The 19,215-nt window shown below is 43.9% G+C and overlaps 1 protein-coding gene across 8 annotated transcripts in view; it reads left to right on the top strand.

Moving 5' to 3' along the window:
- The window catches only part of LOC121458907 (cyclin-dependent kinase 14), a 530,655-nt gene extending 512,908 nt beyond the window's left edge, over positions 1–17,747 (top strand). For 7 of the 8 annotated variants that reach the window (XM_041668286.1, XM_041668287.1, XM_041668289.1 and 4 more), the window contains one exon: positions 14,356–17,747. The gene's annotated coding sequence lies outside the window, so the exon portion shown is untranslated. The remainder of the gene's footprint in view (positions 1–14,355) is intronic. The other variant, XR_005975885.1, reaches the window with a different exon arrangement.
- The last annotated feature ends 1,468 nt before the right edge of the window (positions 17,748–19,215 follow it).

Below are 19,215 nucleotides of genomic sequence, written 5' to 3'. Positions count from 1 at the left end.
AAGTAACAGCTCGGGGTCATTGTCAAAACTATGCAAAACCTTTTGTTTTATTTTATTTTATTATTTATTTATTAAAGATTTCTGTCTCCTCCCCTCCACCGCCTCCCATTTCCCTCTCCCTCCTCCAATCAAGTCCCCCTCCCTCATCAGCCCAAAGAGCAATCAGGGTTCCCTGCCCTGTGGGAAGTCCAAGGACCACCCACCTCTTTCCAGGTCTAGTAAGGTGAGCATCCAAACTGCCTAGGCTCCCTATATATCTTGCTAAAGGAAGTGATTAATGAGATCTAACATTAGTAAAGCTCATTTCCATTTATCTTTCATCACTGATGCTGATATTGATAAAGAAGGAAAAGAGGAGAGAGTGAGGGCTCTACTTGGGGAAAGGTGTTTTCTGCTCAGCTCCTCAAACTCCCAGGATCATGTGAACAGGGACCCTCCCACCCCTGTCACTTCGCCTGTTTGCTGGTGCCTATACTAGATAGAATAGTCTAGAAAAAAATGTGCTGCACAGCCTGGGATTTTAAAATTTTTTACCCTTGTCTTCGTATTTTTTTTTATCATAAAAGGGGAATGTCCCTAGAATGCTCCCTTTGGTCCCTTCGTGTACATTTCATGGTGACATTTCCCTGGCGCGATGCTGGGGGCTGACGTCTAGTAGGAGAAAGGCTGCTTGATGCTCCAGCAGGATGGCACCCTGCAGAGATCCTTGTCCTGTGGTCTACAGATTCAGTTGGTTCATAGTGCCAGAAGATCTATGAACCAACTGAAATTGTATGGTATACTCTGCATGGAGCTAACCATGCTGCTGTCTGGAGGAAGTTGTCTTGTGTTCACCTGGTTCTTGTGTTTGTCATTGATTGGTAAGGTGAGGATCTGCTGAGCTGAGAGCTTTCGCTCACTGCTAGCAGCTTTATTGATCACTTTATTGAGGTATTGGTGGCAGTAGAAAAAGGAGATGATATTCAAGAATTCAGTTTTGCAATTTGGATATTTATTCATCATTTTGGAAGGCATTCATGCCAGAGGTTAAGGCTGTACATGCTTGGATTTCAGAGGCAAAGAATTTATGGTGAAGATATTATTATAGTACAGGTATGTCCATAGCATAATAGGCCTCCAAGTAGTCACCACGGTTGGCTATTTTGTTGGGGTCAGTAGTGTTTGTACAATGTCATCAACTGCCCTTCTCACAGAAAACTCTTCTTTCTCTTGTTTCTGAAGCATCTCAATTTTTCTGCTTGCACGAACTATGGCTCAGAGCAACCCCCTGATGCTGATTCCTTCTCTTAGCTGAATCACCCTTTCTGTCAGATCCCACAGTCTAGTAGAAGGCTGCATTTTCTCCTTTACATGCATCAAAGTCTAAAAGTCAACTGTATTAGAATCGGTTTTGATAAGAAAGTACTGAGTGAGACAAATTTAGCTTGACTACATTAATCTAAACATGTGGGGGTTATATCCTGTTTGCCCCAAAATACTCCAAGATTGGTTATGAGAATTCTATTGACTGTAGTGCTGAAACATGGGAGGTTAGTAGTTAAAAATGAAGGTGTTTCTGAGCTGCCATTTCAGGACAACTGACTCCAGTGTTTGCCAAAGGAATAAAACCACTGTGGCTCGTGAAGCTTATTGGGCACATCCTCTTCTTAATCAATAGACTTTCTGCACTATACTGTCTGTTTGATCATTATTTTCTAAATGGAGCTGGGATGATTTTTCCCTGTGATAACACGAAACAGCCAGGCGACTATTTTTTTTTCCCTTTAATTCCAAATGACACCAAGTATTGAAAAGCCAGAGCTTTTGAAAAGGACTTAGCAGAAAGTCATGAGACGTGCTAGGTGCTTAGGGTGCCATTTTAATGCCAGCAGACTGGAAAACAAACAGCACAACCCAGACAAGATGTGGCTTTGTTCTTCAGCATCTCTGTGAAGAGGAAATGAGATCTTTCTGGGATGTGCTCCCCACTCACAGGTGTGGAGGAGGAAATGTCACATTCCTGCCCCGCTGCATTGTGTGCAGTGCTGGTGCAGAGCAGAGAGAGGCGCTGCCTAGACTCTCACAGTATAAGCTCCATTCATGGCCTGCGCTGGGGCTTTGTTTCAGTCTGCCCCCGCTGGATGGTACAAAGGCAGGGAGCATCCCCTAATCCCAGGAGCCTGGAGCACGCCACCACTCACTGCATTCTCCTGCTCTGTTGCTAATGCAAGTGGGAAATCGACCCCCAGGTCTGCAAGTGCTGTTCTTTGCTCTGGCACTCGACCACTGAGTTGTTAGCATGTCAACTGTTTTATGCCGGGAGGAAAGCAGTTGCGCTAATGTGAACGTCTTCCTCACCAGACATTACAGGCTTCGCGTTTCTAATGAGCTTCAACTCCTCGTGCACCATGCACAACCACAGTGAATCAAGACAAAGTGACGATGTTTTCTAATTCGGTGCTCTTTCCAGGACACGATGGCATTTCCAAACTCCAAATGCTGCAATTTGAAAGTCTGTCTGAGGCTGTGCGTTAATCAAAAACAGGCGATCGTGTCTGAATTACGAAGGACAGCAGAGCAATAAAGATTGGAGTTATTCTTGTAGTTTCTGCCTAACTACACAGACAAATGTAAAGACATGAATGAACAAGCTATTTACCAAGCACCTAATACATCTTCCCAGGGCATGGAAATCTCCAAATTGTCCCCAAGGGCTATGTTTTGCAAATTATAGTCCTTGGGAGGAAACTTAATTTCTGTGTCTTCATTCATCCCTAACACTGAATATTTCTCTCGGGTACAATAAAACATTTCAGCATTTAGTGTTACAAAGCCTGGTACTTAGCAATTGCAGTAGACATTGGAAGATGAACCCTTTGATTCGGGGGCATCTTAAAGGGGATATCAGTTGCCTACAGCCCTTAAAACAGCCACTCAAGACTTCAGAAGTGTGAGGAGCATGCGTCTTTCCCTGGGTTGGGGCATGAGGGTCCCCTGTACCACTTCACTACACATAGCATTAAGTCTCGGTTGCTAAGCAGGCCTTTACAGACTTGTGCTTCGTCACCCTGCTCAGCCTCTCAGCTCCCCTGCCTCCGTCCGCATCCACAGACTGGCATGCGGCAGATACCCGCCTGCGGCAGTGGCCAATTGCTGCCTCCCAGTCCTTGACTGGCAAGAATAACACCTTCCTCTTTCTCCAGACACTGTGTTTAGACTTTTACCTTTCTTTCTTGTTTTTTATGGATATGTGTATGGTGGTGTGCCTGTGTGTGCGTGTAGACATGTTCGCGGGTTCACAGATGTATACACAGACAGATGTGTTCATTAATTGCTTTCTCCTCCCTTTTTTTTATTTTTTATTTTTTGCTGAGGCTGGCCCACACTGAACCCAGAGCTCCCCGACTTCAGCTACTCTAACTAGCTGGCTTGATCCAGTGATTCCTCGTCTCTGCTCCCCAAGCACTGGGACTACAAGCAGCCTTCATGTCCACACAAATTTTCCATGAGTTTTAGGGGACTCAGGTCCGGTCCTTGTCCTTATATGGCCAGCACTTTAGCTGCTGTGGCATCTTGTCATCCCCAGTCTTTCTGCTGGAGACCCACTCTGGCGGGGTTCAAGTTCCAACCAGGATGTGTCGAGTCAGCAGGGGAAAGGAGGAGGCTCACAGAATTGGAGAGTGAAGCAGGATGGCTGCCCAGTGATGGAAAAAGAATACACCTTTTATACTCTGTAGCTGCACATAGGATTAAATGGGAGAAAGGAGTATGTGAACTGGGGTGTGGCTTGAAATCAGTGGTTGAGGAAATTAGCGCTGGCCTTGACAAATTAATAGGTACCAGTCATATACTAATGGAGGGCTATGGTCCCTTTTTTCTCAAGCAGAACTTTCTTCAAGCCCCCAGGGAATGGAGACTTTGTTCTAAATGCTAGACCTTGGGAAAAGGGCTTTCTGGGAGGATCTGACACTCCGTTATGGAAGATTGTAGTTTTTTAAATGGCTTGGTTTATCCAAAAATAGCTAAAGCTCAAAGTGAGGCAAGATGAAGCTTGACAATACTACTGTGAACCTGAGTAGACTTTAGGAATTTATAAGTTTGATTATCAAAGATACTTTATTTATCAAGCAGATGTTACGTTTCTAAATTTTCTAGAGGCCTGTTGTTAACTTGTATGGGAATAGGCAGAATTATTGGGTTATTTGGTTACACAGTGGCAGGGATTTTTTTTTCTAAATATTTATTTTGTTTACAGAGGCTGCCATTGTACATATTTTCATCCTTCAAAACCCCCACAAAATTTCCCAAAGGGAAAGGCATGTAGTGAGAATCATTAAAAACGAAAGCAAAAGGGTGCCGGAAAATTGTGATCACAAAGTCGAAATGCTGGAACTTTGTCAGGTGGCACTGGTCACCCTGTGGTACATGCCATCTTCTCATGCTCAGTTCCTCTTCATTGTGTGACAAGTTCTAGAATAACAATTACACATCCTATTTTGACACGGGGACAGCCCTTGTCCTGGCCAAACTCTAAGGTTCTCTAAGTACCATACAGCTCTGCTACATGCTCCACAGTCTTGAGAAACAAAGCAGTCTTGTCGGCCATGCCTGGCTGTCCTCTAGCATAATGTGAAAGGAGAGTACCTAACCAGCTTGCAACATCTGGAAATGTGAGCTTCAGCTCTCCCATACCAGTGCAAGTGTGTGTGTGTGTGTTTCAGATCACCATTGGGACTCTGCCCCTTTATACTTTAAAACTCTACTGAATGTAAAAATAGGTATCCAGAGCAGGGCATAGTGGTTCCTGTTTGTAGTCAAATTTTCAATGGTGAGGAAGGATACAAAGTGATACAACATTTTTTTTTTGTCATGAAAAGTAGACACTTTGGTGGTTTGGAAGAAAATGACCCCCAAAAGGAGTGGCACTATTAGTGTGTGTGGCCTTGTTAGAGGAAGTGTGTAACTGTAGAGGTGGGCCTTGAGGTCTCATATACGCTCAAGCTACGCCCAGTAAGGCAGACCACTTCCTATTGACTGTGAGTCAAGATACAGAACTTTCAGCTCCTTCTCTAGCACCATGTCTGCCTGCATGCTGCCTTGCTTTCTGCCGTGACAACAGTGGACCAAACCTCTGTATTAGAAGCCAGCCCCAATGAAATGGTTTCCACTGTAAGAGCTGCTGTAGTCATGATGTCTCTTCACAGCAATAGAAACCCTAAGACAGATGCTTAGTAAGTATTTCCTGGGAGTTTGGGTGAGAGTCAGATGGTGGCACTCCTCTAGACTGCCCTTGGCAGACTCCTTTTCATAGCACAGTGATCTGTGATCATTTGGATTTCTCTCCAGTCAAGCATGGTGTCCCTGCTGTCCGTGTAGCACACAGCATAGATATGCATGCCCTCCAGTAGGTGGGTCTATGGAAAGTGCATCTGTGGCACGTCAGTGAGGCAAATGTTAGAGGGCATACCTTCAACAGCCTGGAACAGAACGGGTCTCATTATAACCCTGTTGAAAAGAGATGATGACTCCAAAACCATAGATCTCTTGTAAGGGGATGAGTGAAAACTCCCAGCTCCATCTGGGGAGAAGGAGGAAGACTGCTGGGCAAGCTCCTGTCTTCTTGTCACCGAGCTTTCGCTCCTCTTGTCCTTTCACATTTATGGCTCGTGTTTCTGGGTGGAGAATGAGCATGTGTCTCATTTCAGCATAATAAAGTACCAACCAATCTTGCCATCTCTCTTTTCCTAGTACACTTGGAGGCCCCCACTTACTAATCCTGGTGCTCTTGCCAGGGTCCCCAACTCCTTGCTTTCCTCAGTTTTAAAAACAAACCTCTCTTCATAGGCGTCCCCTCCATCTGGGCAAACTGGACTCTGTGTCTCCCGTTCTGTACGGGTGTGAGTCCTGTCATCAACGCTCTGAGCACTGAGCCCTGTGACAGGCTTCCTGCAGACAGTGGTCTGATCCCTGTGACAGGCTTCCTGCAGACAGTGGTCTAGAGGGCATGCTGCTGATGGTGAAAGCGATCAGAACTTTGTTTTTTAAAATCACGTTTATGGAAGCTTTCTCTTCCATGGGTTTCCTTCTCTAGAATAAAAATAGGAGACAATGTCCATGCGTACAAAATACTAGTGTTTATATCTCACACTAGTATGTATGTTCTGAGATGACATATTTCATAGTTCATCTTGAATATCATACAACTGCAGCAACTAATGGTGCAAAATATGACAGTACTTGAACAATTAAACCTAGCAGCTCGTGACTTGGTGGGGAGTGCACACTGGAGGGTTTTGTAGTTCTCTGGTTCCCAGCTGAAACGTCCACAAACTCAGTGGTCTGTGTTTGATGGAGGAAGTTTCATGATGCAACACTGGGGAGCTTAGCAACCTGGTCACCGTCCATAGCCCTGAGCAGGTGAGCAGCAAACATCTCTGCAAACATTTCCTGGTGTTTTGTGACAGTGTCACAGTGTGTTCCCATAAGAATAGACATGTCTAGTACAATGTGACATTCATGCTCCCAACTGTTGAGAAAAATCCTACAGTAAATGTTGTAGGGCCTTTGGGGGGAGAGTAGGAGGCAAACCATTATTACTTCATACAACTTGACAGCATCATGCTCCCTCATGACAGGGACTAAAGAGTACCACAGCTTACAAGTGAGCGGGGCTTGAAGTAAAGGTTGAGCTACCAAAACTGGTAGAGAGGGGGAAATGCCAGAGGACTCAGACAATCGGGACCATTAACAACTCATCCCAAGACAGAGCCTTTAAGCCAAAGCAAACAGAAAGGAAGCATGTGGGATAGGAGAGTGGGTGAGCAGTGCCATGTGCCTCGTTGGCTGGCTTGCAACTGTATTTATGTATTCTGCACATGGCTGTTGTTAGTTCATACTTGACAAGTATAGAATTAGAAAGAAATGCCCCATGATCCTGGTATACTGGCATCGTTCTCTGCTGACCAATCATATGCTATCTGTGTATGCTACAGAAGTTCATTTTTATCTTTGCAAGTTTTACTAAATATAATAGTTCACCAAATGGGTTCAAAATTATAGATGATCATACATATTAAATTCAGAACCCTAAGCATGAAAACATTTTTTTGACAATAATGCTGCATGAGTACTCTAAAAAAAATAATGGGTTTACCCAAAATGGAGCCAAACCTCCTCTCAGATATTTTAATTAAAATTCAACGTGAACCTTTGTGCTTGTCTGCCCACTAAATACGATAAGCAGTCTTATGGATTTGTGTATGTGCCCACTGCAGGTTGTGAAAATGCTCCCATTGCTCAGTTCCATGATGCTGCATTGGATTTGTAGAAACATATCTTAATAGGTCTGTAATGTATGAGGAGGGTTACAGCATCAGAATCCTGTTTAATTAACTTACACTCACTTGGGACCCAGTCACTTGTAAAGGTCTGCTGAGCAAATAGAAAGCTTCAAATAACAAGAAATCCTTGTGAAGAATCAGCCGACTTTGGTGACAACCTCTCTGTCAGCTTTGTCATTAAAATGGTTCCAGTGGGATGTTTTAGGCCTGACAGGGTTTTTTATATTTTGCATTTTATATACACCCAGTTATAATTTAATGTATTTGTAATACTTATTTTTATAAATATGTGTGTTTAAGACATGAATAATGACTTGGTTCTAAGGAGATCTCATCAAGAGTTCCTCTGTGCCCTCGTGGCACTCATTAGGGTGGGCAGCCATCCCAAAACTGTCAATCTTTTGTCTATATGTGTCAAAAATATGACCAGTGTTTGACGTTTGCATAAACTCAACTTAATAAACAGTCACACCATTAAAATAGCACAATTCTTTCAATCAATACTAATTATACATCATATAATGCATGGCCTTTTATGAGGACTTCAGTAAATGTTTGTTGATATTGATGATTATTAAAATGATATGTTAAACCCATCTCCTCATTTGAGAAATGCTTTGTTTTGAGATGTCAGACTTGCAGCTTTGCCTGAAGGTTTTCTAATTAAAATCACCACTTTGGCACAAAAGCTTAAAATGTGCAAAGTTGCTGCAATTAGTGAATTGTGCGTCCATATGGATGTTACCAAACAGCTTTCAACTTAAAGGATTTGGGCTATTTCGAATGATGGACCTTCTGGTGAGCTTAAAACAAAGCCTGTCTTTCTCTGTATTCGTTTTAATTAATAGTATCTCGCTGGTCTCAAAGATATGTTCTTTTCTGTAGGAAAGAAGCATGGTTCTCACAAACCAGAAATAAGTTTCTGAAGTAGGTTTGCTAAGTTACCACTTCTGTGTGTTTTACACTCTCTCCCATTCCCGGAGAGTCAGCACAGGGCAAGAGAAACTGGAAAATTCTGATTTCAGATGTTCTGAAAGAAAACCTGCATTTCTAGCTAAATCATAACATGAACTCGCTCAAAAAGATAGTTATTTAAACCGTCAGCAGATTTTTCTGAATTGATTCCAACACTGATTAAAAAAAAAGTTCAGAATAAAACCTGTCCATGTGGCGTGTACGTGCACACAAATGAGATGGTGTGTGTGTGTGTGTGTGTGTGTGTGTGTGTGTGTGATTATCTGGCCTTACCCCCAGTACTTCGCAATTATTGTCATTTACATTTAATTCTGTGCAACAGCACATTGTGTCTGAAGATGAATAGCGTACAAAGATTTGCTTTGGTTTTCTTAGTGCTTTAAACAAACAGAGCCTTAGAGATCAGTTGGTGGCCCTTCCTAGACACTTGCCATGTGAAATCTTGTAGACAAGAAAGATTCTGAACTTTCTTCTCTAGGAAACCAGAATAAATTCTACAGACAGTTACGTGCTGTTGTAAAGGCTCCAGTTTCTAAATATTTTCAAGCCCCTCCCTCAGTACCCTTAGGAAAAGAGTCTGGTGGCCACAAGACTCCATTGACAGGAGTCCAGTTTTAAATACATGTTAAAAAGCCATGCAGGTAAAGCAGTTTATTGGAAATTATTTATTGAGTAGTTAGGAATTAAATGAACATAAAGAACTTTGCAGTTATTGGGATTTCTCCGAGCGTATAGGAAGATTAATTCATGTAGCCCTGAGCGGGGTGGGGGGTGGGGGGTGGGGGGGGCGTGGGTCCGCTGAGTCCACCAAGGAAACCACCCCACAACATGGCCCCTTTGGCTTTCTTCTTTTCTCCTTTGTCTATCATGGAAGTTCATTGCCTGAATCCTCCAGATTTGGTGCCAAGTCACCCAAATTTTTCCATATTATCTGAATTGTTTTACTTTCTTTTTCCAAACATGTAGTAGTTAGATACTTATCTTTAAATGCCCCTGAGCCTCTACGTGGTTCTCTTGATCAGAGAGAGAGTGTAACCATTAGTGACACTTTACCTTGGAAGCAGATAAAAGTAAACTCAGTTAAATGATATTCCTTTGTTAAAAGATCACTTAGTTGTCTGATAAATCCTGCATGAGGGAGCTTCCTTTCTGTCAAAAGTTAGTGTTTCTTCTCAGTTAAGTAGAGACTTCTTCAGGAGTCTTAGCAATAGAGGAAATGACCGGTCACCCCTCAGCTACACCTACAACCTGATAGCATCCTGTCCGTAACATGGGTGATTAAAGAAAAACATATAGTTGTTTTAATTTTGAATCAAAATAACCACTTTTCTCCGACGAGGCTTAGAGGGAAATGATTTTAAAAAGTCTCCCTGTAAAGAAAAGACTACTTCGAGGAGGGACGATGACCAGACAAGGAGGGGCGGGGGGAGCAGGAGAGCCAGCAGTAAAAATAAACACAAAGCCATGGAGAAGGTCAACAGGCCAGTGTGAACCACAGGCCATCTGATCGCTCCGAACACCCTGGTCTGGGGCCTCGGCTGCTTCTGCTCTCCCTCCGGCACGGAAACGGTGCACATGTGTGTACTGAGTGGTGTGTGTCTGTACACACAAAGATTTATCAGAGAGCACAGGGGGAATGAGAAAGTGCCCGGCCTGGTTTTAATTTGAGTCTGTTTGCTTGCATTTAGCACTTAAGGGCTTCTACATTCCGCTTGCTCAAAAGAGTGATGGCGCACTCCTTGCTTATGCCTCAAATCAGAAATGCATGAGGTGCAGCTGCAGAGATAATACATTTTCCCCAAAGGCTTTGGCTGAGCAAATTAGGTGTCAATGGGGTGCCCGCGCAGGCAGTACTCTCTCTAATTAGTCTCTTGAGCCTAGTTGGTGGCGGGTACGAGATGATCTAATCAATTGGTCTGTGTCTGATGGTTGGTGTAAAAATCCTAGCAGGCAGACTCTTTCCCACAGGTCACCCACCTGCACAGCACGGCTCCTCATTTTCACTTCTCATCTCCTCTATCACATGACGCGGACAGTTGGTTTTAAGAAAATTGAATCCAAAAAATATCTAGTTCATAGGGCGCGTGGGTCAGAACAAAGTTGCATTATGGGTACCAGTGATTCAATTAATTAATATTTATAGCTGAGATGCTCTATGTAGATACTTCTGAGTAAGGATTCTGTCAATCGAGTCAATCGAATCTTCTTTAAAACACTCATTTTAGAGAAGGCTCATTGTGGAAACCAGATAAAAATGGCGCCCACCTGCCTTGTGATTTACGTACTAGGATTGGCTGTGCGCACTGGCCATCCATCCAGCTTATCCTTCATATTCACTGTTCATTTGCATTGTGTGTCCCATGTGCTTTATTAACAACCAAATGTAAGGGAGATTTACAGTCGCATCGTTACTTATCTGTCAAAGCAAATCTTCATTCCATCAGCCTAAATCCCCACCTGTGAAATACCTGATTGCACTTAGATTCCTAAAAATGTTTTATGTGCCTTCAGTAAAACTTGAACGTAATGATGCCCAAGTCAAGAGGATGAGCATCCCGTTCTCTGTTAGAGCATTAGGCAAGGAAATGGTGTGATATGAGCTGTTCAGAGTCATCACAGAGGTGGGAGGTGTGCTGTCATGGGCGCCTCCTCTGTTTTCTTGTTCTTAGATTCTTCCACTAAACGCCAGAACTCAAAACTAACCCCTGCACTGATCACTTACCAGCCAATTAGTGCTCGTGTGTGGTCCTTGCTATCTAATTCTGCTACCCCTTAGGTTACACATTTATGATTCTCCTAGAGATTTCAGCCAGAGTCAGGTCAATGCAAGACCAAATAAACAGTATCAGTGTGTAGAAAACATCTTTAATGAACTCAAGGGAATAGTAAAGTGTATGGTGTTAACATAACTTATTGTTATGTGAAGTAACATATACTTGAAATCAAAACATTCCTTTTGAATATAATATACTAGAGTAAAAAAGTATGTTTTTCCTATACCAAAGAATAATTCCTTCCCTCTATCCTGACTGGTGGTGTTGTGTCTGCCAATAGCTTTCTTCTCTATACCGAGCCAAGTGGGCACTGCAGCTGAAGTAGCTGCCTAGTACTGCCTGTCGCAGCCACAGGAAAGAACTCTTGAGCTTCAGGGAGTGCGCCATTCCCACCCATCCCTATGCTTTCAGATCCTTCCTTTTTCTTTACAGTTCTTCGTCAACTGCTTACCATGTGCCTGGGTTATGCCTGTGCCCTGCTCCGGGTACACCTCGGTTTAGTCGGCCATATAATTATTCCCCATGCATGGAATAGAAAGGGCATCTCTGTCATCTACTTAATAAGAATGTCAGAATTGGTAGGGAGATAGGGTTGTGGGAATACCATAGGGTCACGTGCTCTCTCTCCTTGCTCTCAAGGACCTCAGGAAGAATTTTCATGCAGAGTTCGGAATGGGTACTGATGTAACAATGCAAAGGAGCAAAGTGCATTTTCTCTGTTTCTCTGGGAGGAAGGGGTGCGGTGGGGCTCTAGGGGTGTTTCCATGTCATTGCTCTGCTGTGGTTGTGACTTCTTCTAGAAGAGACTTAATGAATGTCCCTATGAGTGGAAATGAGGGGTGAATTCTTATGGCTAAAGGATGCTAACCAGAGCAGCAAACATTTGCAATAGCATTGGAGAGGTGGGAAAGGGCTTCTGTGCAGTGTCTCTCCAGCCAGCCAAGGCCTCTCCAGAAACGTGATTTACATCCCCTCCACTCAGGTGGCAGAGAACTCTCAAGAACAGAAGGTGATCCCGACTTCATGCCATACCCAAAATATATGAACGAACTGAAACTGCAGGAGGTCGTAGAAGAAAACATAGCACGTAATCTTTCGGTTCCGCTTTGCATTTTTTTTAATGTGACACCAAAAATATAAGCAATGCAATAAAAAGATGTAAGCTGAACTCATTCAAATTCCAAAGTATGGTGTCACTGGCAATCCATACCAGAAATTTATTTTCAAATTGTATATTTGATGAGAAATTAATGTCCCAAGTGTATGAAGAACCGCAGCTCGGCAGCGAAACAAAATGAATTATAAAGCGGGGAAAGACTGAATGGATATTTCTCTGAAGAAACATTTCCATCTGGCAGATAAGCTCATTAAAGCTGTGTTCGGCACCACTAACTATTAGGAAAGGCTAATCAATAGGAGTAAGTCAGCCATCACAAAATAATTATAGTTTCAAAATAAAAACAAATAACAAGTGTGGGCAAGGGTCTGGTGAAATGCAAGCATGTCTTTACCATGGGTGGGAAGCTAAACAGTGCCTTCACTATGGAAAGTTGTGTCGTTTCCCAAAACTTTAAAAGTTGAATTTCTGTTTGATCCGAGAGTTACATCTGCAGGTGTATAAGCAAAAGATTCAGATCTGGTATTAGAGCAGACACTCACCATATCAGTTTTACAGCAGCCACGGGGTAATACAGTTCGAGTGTGTGTTAACTGATACTTAACACGGTAAGGACCGTGTGATATAGCCATATAATGAGACGTTACCTGAACCTTTTATAAGATAATGAAGTACTGGTCCATACTACAACATGGTGAACCTTAACAACATAATGCGAGCGGGGAGCTGCCAAATACGACAGATCACACATTGCCCACTCCTCTCTGAACAGGTAGCTCCATAGACAGTCAGATAGTTGGTGCTAGTCAGTGGGTGTGGCAGGAGACCATGCGAATGGCTGCTGGGAATGGCATCGCCTCCTTAGAAAGTGCTGAGAGAAAAACAGTTTTACAGGATTGTGGTTGGACCAAGTACCACCCAGTTATATGCCTTCAGATGGTTGGTTTTGTGTTATATGAATTTCGTCTCCCTTAAAAATAAAACTAAAGGTGAGGGTAAAATTCTAAAACATCATCAGGGTAAGTGAAGATCAGTAGAGGGTAGGGGTAATGTTGTTCTCATGTATCGTAAGTATAAGAATGGAACTTCTTGCTCTCTTGGTTCATATACCGCTAGTTCCTACGGGGCAGGGAATGTCCTCAATGCTGCAGCCCATGGGAGCAGCATCAGGACAAGGGTCTCTGAAATAGATCTCTGGGGGCAGCCCTGGGTAGGCAGGGATCACAAACAAGATTCCAAGCCTAGTTGTTCTGGGGTGAAGGAGAACTGAAGCATTAACTCCTTCAACTGTGGGACTTGACCTTGAAATGAGATCCCCCCCCCCCAGATGTCCTCTTTCCTTCCCAGAGTTCAACAAAGATGAGTAAGAGCTTTGTAAAAAATATATGGAGAGGGCTGGTGAGATGGCTTAGTGGTTAAGAGCACTGACTGCTCCTCCAGAGGACCCGGGTTCAATTCCCAGCACCCACATGGCAGCTCACAACTGTCTGTAGCTCCAGTTCAAGAGAACCTGACATTGTCATACCAATGTGCATGAAATAAAGTTGTTTAAAAAAAATGTATGGAGAGATGTACAAGGAAGATGCCTTCATTTGCAATGACAACCTTGCCTACAATGGGTTCCCAGTCTCAAGCCAATGTTTTTGGAAGCTTGAAGGCTTGTGCGGAAAGTTGGGCCAGCTTCCATGCTGGTGAATCTAATGTAACTGATAATATGCAACTAAGGAATTACATGGCTGGGTTTTAAAGGCATGTGTGTGATCCACTTTTCTCTTTCACATTCATACAAACAAACATGATGCTCTGTCCTTCTAATGATCTACTGCTCCGGGCACTTAATTCAGACCAGCATTGCCTCTAATAATTTAGGGAAGGAATTTAGTTGGGTGTATTTATCTCTAAGTAGTCTGAGAGGAATTTAGCCCACTTAAATGCATGGGCGTTCAGTGTTTCAAGGGAAGAAAACAGTCAGGACATTTGTTTATCATTTTTAAGAGAGGTTTTCATAGAGGAAATTGTTCTGCCTCCAGTGTATGTGCTTGGCGGAGCTGCGCAGAGCAGCAGTGGTTCACTCCTGCCCGACCAATTTTAGTGTTTCAAGCAATATAGTAAAAATGAATGATGTAAGTTTTTTTCTTAATGCAACAGTTTTCTCTTTTCCTTCTTCCAGGATTAAGTTGTCATCATTCTGAGAAGAAAAAGAAGAAGAAAAAAATACAAAAAGAAAAGACCACTAATGAAGTGGCCCACAGTGCTGGGCTCCTGGACCAGTTCCCTTCTGCCCCCTGTGGTGGATTTCACTTACAAGAAAATTGAAACTGGCAAGACCCTGTTTTCTCTGCAATTTATTTAAAACCTTGCACGCATTTGGATACCTTGTGATTTCCAAGAACTATGTGAAGATTACGCTTTGCTTACTGATACGTGGCATGTATCCTTTTCAGTCTTTTGTGTTTGATTCTGTTTGATTTCCCTCTGCTGCACAGTATCTCTGTGACGGGTTTTATGCTTTCACCAGCCATGTCTTAAATACATTAAGACAACACATTTGGTGTTCACACTTCCTCTGTAATGTCTGCACTTGAAAGCCACACAGTGGCATGAAACAATGTGTGTTTTCTTTGAGAATAGAATACATTGTGCAACCACCAGGAAGGACATTCTTATTGCTAAAACAAACCCCATGTTCTGACTGACTAGACACCATGGTCCCAGACAGCAGGACCCGACGACTTGTTGCTTACCTTCGAAGACATTTGGAAATGTGGGCTTTCTTTTATTATTGGAATTGTCCCCACATTTATGGGTGCCCAGAACTGCTTAGCATTTCCAATGGCATGGCTGTTTCTGAGCAGGCTGTAGCTAGAGAAACAAGCACCAAGAACAAGGATGAAGATGAAGGCTTCTTTTTTCTTTTTTCTTTTTTAACCTGTAGAAAGCAAGTCAGTTTTTACATGTGTTCTGGGTCTTGTCAACATCTGATTTCTTTTCCCCATCAGCTCTGTTACGCTCTGTGTTTTTTAACTGGAGAAAATAGTGAGGAATATCTTTCTTAAAACTTGGGTGCAAAAAAAAAAAAAAACAATTTGTCTGTCAGGGCGAGTCCTGGGAGCCGTCTTTGCCAATTAATGCTTAAAAAGCAAGTTTAAAAATTATCTAGAGTTAAAATTTTGCTCACTTACAACAAAGCACCTTTGAATCGGATTGTTCAGACATATTCCAAGCCGCTCAGAAGGCACCGCTGGGTACCAGACTTTAAACCACTCTCCCGTAATAAGTGTTCAAACTCAGTTCTTAAACAATGCGGGAATTTTGCTTTAAAAATAGAAATGGCAAAGAAAGGCCTGGATTCCCTTGTTTTAAGGCACTCTGGGGCTTTGGAAGATGAAGTCTGTGTCACTGGGCACACATTGCACCTTGGTCTGGGGGGAGCTGCCCGGTGCAGGTGTCTCCCACAGTCAGCCTCACTACAGAATCCCAGTAAGGAGGGGCTGGGGGCTGGGACAGTTAGGAAATGTCACATAAAGCATGCCCTTTGCACCTCTGGACACAAATCTCCACACATTGCTCTGTGTTCTACTACTCCTGAGAAAAGAGAAGAAACTACAAGCTTGAGATGTGTCACACAGTTTTAGGATCAAGACCAGGAATTATGATCCAGTTTGTGACAAGGGCTTTCTGATTCTCGAATGAGTATCGAAGCCAGTAGTCAAACCCAGAATGCCCCTGGAAGTAGAGCCAGGTTCTTAAAACTCTCAAAGGCGTTGTCTCTGAGTGATAGGCATAACCAACCATCTAGCCTATCCGGAGGGAGAAGTACTTACAATCTCGAAAACACAAAGCAAGGAATTGCTTCCCGGATGGTTTGAAAGAAGGCAGAGTGTCTCTCAAGGTGACCCCGTGTACTCTTTGTGTCTCTCAAGGTGACCCCGTGTACTCTTTGTGTCTCTCAAGGTGACCCCGTGTACTCTTTGTGTCTCTCAAGGTGACCCCGTGTACTCTTTGCTACCTGGGAATCGTTTTCATACCTCTTTCTCACATTCCTTCTGCGGGAAGTCTTTGCAGGTATTTTGACTTAAAGTATAATTAAATTGGGAGTTCTTTAAGTGAGGAGAAAACTTTACATGTAATTAAAAACAGCCTCCCCTGTGGTTTGCTTAGAATCCTCCGTTCATCTGAGTGGCGGGGAGGAGGCATCGTGTTTGTATTTCACCAAGTAAAGGTCAGGGCTCCATGCTAACGTTGGAGGATTTCGAGTGAGCAATGTAAAGGCCACTAGAAATCCGTGCCCTTGTCTAGACAGCGTCTCCTGGGAAGGAAGGCATAGCACTGCTCAGTGTGGGGTCTGCCCCAAGTCACGCCCACCTCTCAGGTTAGAAGGGTTTTAGTTTTATGTCCCTGTCATCTAGGAAGGACATCCAAAGTGTCCCCCCAACCCAACCTGGCAGAGTCCTATCCCCCATACCCTGTTTTTCTCTCCCGCCCTCTCTGAGGGCATCATGAAAATCCGTGCAGACGGCGTCCATTAACACGTTAGTATACAGTAGAGAAAGCGCTGGAATGCTGGGGAGATTATTTTTCTATGAAGGAGTCACTTGAGTTTGGACAGCTGACAATAGCACGGACGCCTTGACGTGGTGATTGTATCAGCTCAACCTCACTGCACACAGTGTTTGGAAAGGAAGTATGGGACTCAGTTTCCATCTTCTTAAGGGGAACACCTTAATTAATTAATTAAGACATACAAGACACATAGGATGCAAACATGTGTTTGCTGTGCCAGGCCAGAAAGTCGAGGGGTATGAAGCAGGGGCAGTCATCTCCCACCGCGCAAGAATGAGACTCTGTTTCCAGCTCTCAAATGACTAGAAGTTTCCGAGGGAGCCTGTGGGAATGTAGGAAAACCAGGACCTCTTGGGGCCCTGTCCTGTGTGTATACGACAGCCACTGTAATCAGTAGCCTATGTATGCGTCCACAGCAGACACCCATCTGTGAATAGTACGGTTTGTAATCTTCTGTTATATAAGAGGATGTTTAGGTTGTACATACTGGGGTAGATCGTTGCCTGCCCCTATACATAGAAAACATGCTGCATACTCGTGCATAACTTCCTTCTTCATCCCCGGCTTGTACACGGGGGAAACTGTACATTAGTCTTCCATTTCCTCATATACCAAACGGGAAAATTTTAAATCTCCAATGAAATAGGCAATTTCCTATTCTCACTGCCCCCTCTCACAGCAGCGTGTGTTAGAGGCACATATTAAATCAACACTCTTGGTTTGTGAGTGGACTTTCGGGTTTTTTTTCATTTCCTTTTATTTCTCCCCCCGCCCCCCTTTGTTTATACGAGGCGCCGGGTCGTGTGCTACCTAACAGGGTTAGCACCTCAGATAATCATCAGGCTCCAACATGACACATAGCAAGGGGAGTGGGATACTACATGTTGCATATGTGTTACCGATTGTAATTTGTCTGTACTATGAAGGATGTAATGGTTTGTCCACTGTCATTGTTGTTTTCTGTAACATGATACGGAATAAAGTATAGCCAAATCTGCAGATGTCATCTTGGTACATAGCCCTGTGTATCCAAAGCAGCTGAAGACTCAACACGGTTCTTCTGAAAGAGTGACGTAAGAGATCAGGTGCGCAGTATATGGGAACAAGTGGGTTCCTGGAGGATTCTAGAAACCCTGCAAGTCTTCCCCTTTCTTTCTTTGCTGTGCCAAATTTGGGGTAGAAACTCGGGGGGCCCTGTGCACCAAATCTGTGAGCCACAGGGCTTCCCCTGGCTCCGTGCTCATGTTCCCACATGTTCCCCTAGCCCACACATCTGGAGCCTCTCTTATTTGTTGGTTGCAGTCGTCTCTCTCTTTTACCCACGTCTGTCTGGCCTTCCACATATCCCCATGTGTGGTAGGAGCTGCGGGCTGCGTTCCGCCACCCAGCTCCCGCCACTGGCTAGCTTATGCCCCAAAATAACAACACACAAACTGTATTCATTTAAACACTGCTTGGCCCACTAGCTCTAGCCTCTTATGGCTAATTCTCATATTTTGCCTAACCCATTTTTAGTAATCTGTGTAGCACCAGTCTTAGCGGGAAAGATTCAGTATGTCTGACCTGGTGGCTTGCTTCATCGCGTCTGCCCAGGAGAGGGGAGCATGGCCTCTCATCTGCCCCATGGCTCCTCGGCCCCCAGCCTCTCCCACTGCTGTCTCTAAGGCACAGAGGCACCTGGGTAAATTCGATTTGAGACGGTTGCTCCATCACCACCTCTGTATGTTGAGTTAGGGTTCTGTGTACATGTGGTCTTCACAATAACCAAAGTAGCAATAGTTTGCAAATTGGGGAATCCATAAGTTACTGTGGAAAGCAAGCAAAGTCACATAACTGAAAAAAGAATAACCTGTCCTAGGGAGGTGTTTAAAGGAGCCAAGCAGAGGGCCCTCTTCACTCCCCCTCGGCAGCTGGCGTCCATTGCAGCTCTTAACTGCCTGCCACCGTTGGCGTAATCACGGGAGCTCTTCATAAACCAAAGGGGAAATGCGGCACTGGAGTCTACCAAAGGCAAAGAAATACATCTGAGAAATATTTTTAACTTTCTTAAAGTGGTGGCAGAGGTGTCAAGCACCCTCTGAGTTCCATAATTACCCAGCATTCCTTCTTTTCCAGCAGGGACTGTTCTATCTCTGGCAGGATGTGATGTGTGCCTTCTGAGCCGGGCAGGTAGAGTCTGGAGGACAGCACTCTCGCCATTGCTTCTGGTCCTCGGAGTGTAGAGCAACCAGAGGGGAAGGTGTTGGGGCAACCTTACGCCACCGGGTTAACACGTGCAGTTGCTGAATAATGGCAGGCATTGTGAATGCCTGCAATGAGGACCCCACAGTGGCCCAGCAGCCTGCTGCTACCAGTGGGTGGTGGCGTTATGGGCATTAGCTCTGAGAAGCTTATATAGCAGAGGGGCTAGGATAAAGGACACAAATCAGGAGAAAACTGACAAGATTAAAAAAAAAAATCCGAGGCC

The sequence above is a fragment of the Microtus oregoni genome, unplaced genomic scaffold, assembly GCF_018167655.1.
Source record: "Microtus oregoni isolate MIOR12 unplaced genomic scaffold, Mior012 000018F_ref0000195, whole genome shotgun sequence".
NCBI classification, from domain to species: domain Eukaryota; kingdom Metazoa; phylum Chordata; class Mammalia; order Rodentia; family Cricetidae; genus Microtus; species Microtus oregoni.
The sequence above is the reverse complement of the archived record's forward strand: the minus strand, read 5'-3'. Positions and strand labels throughout refer to the sequence as shown.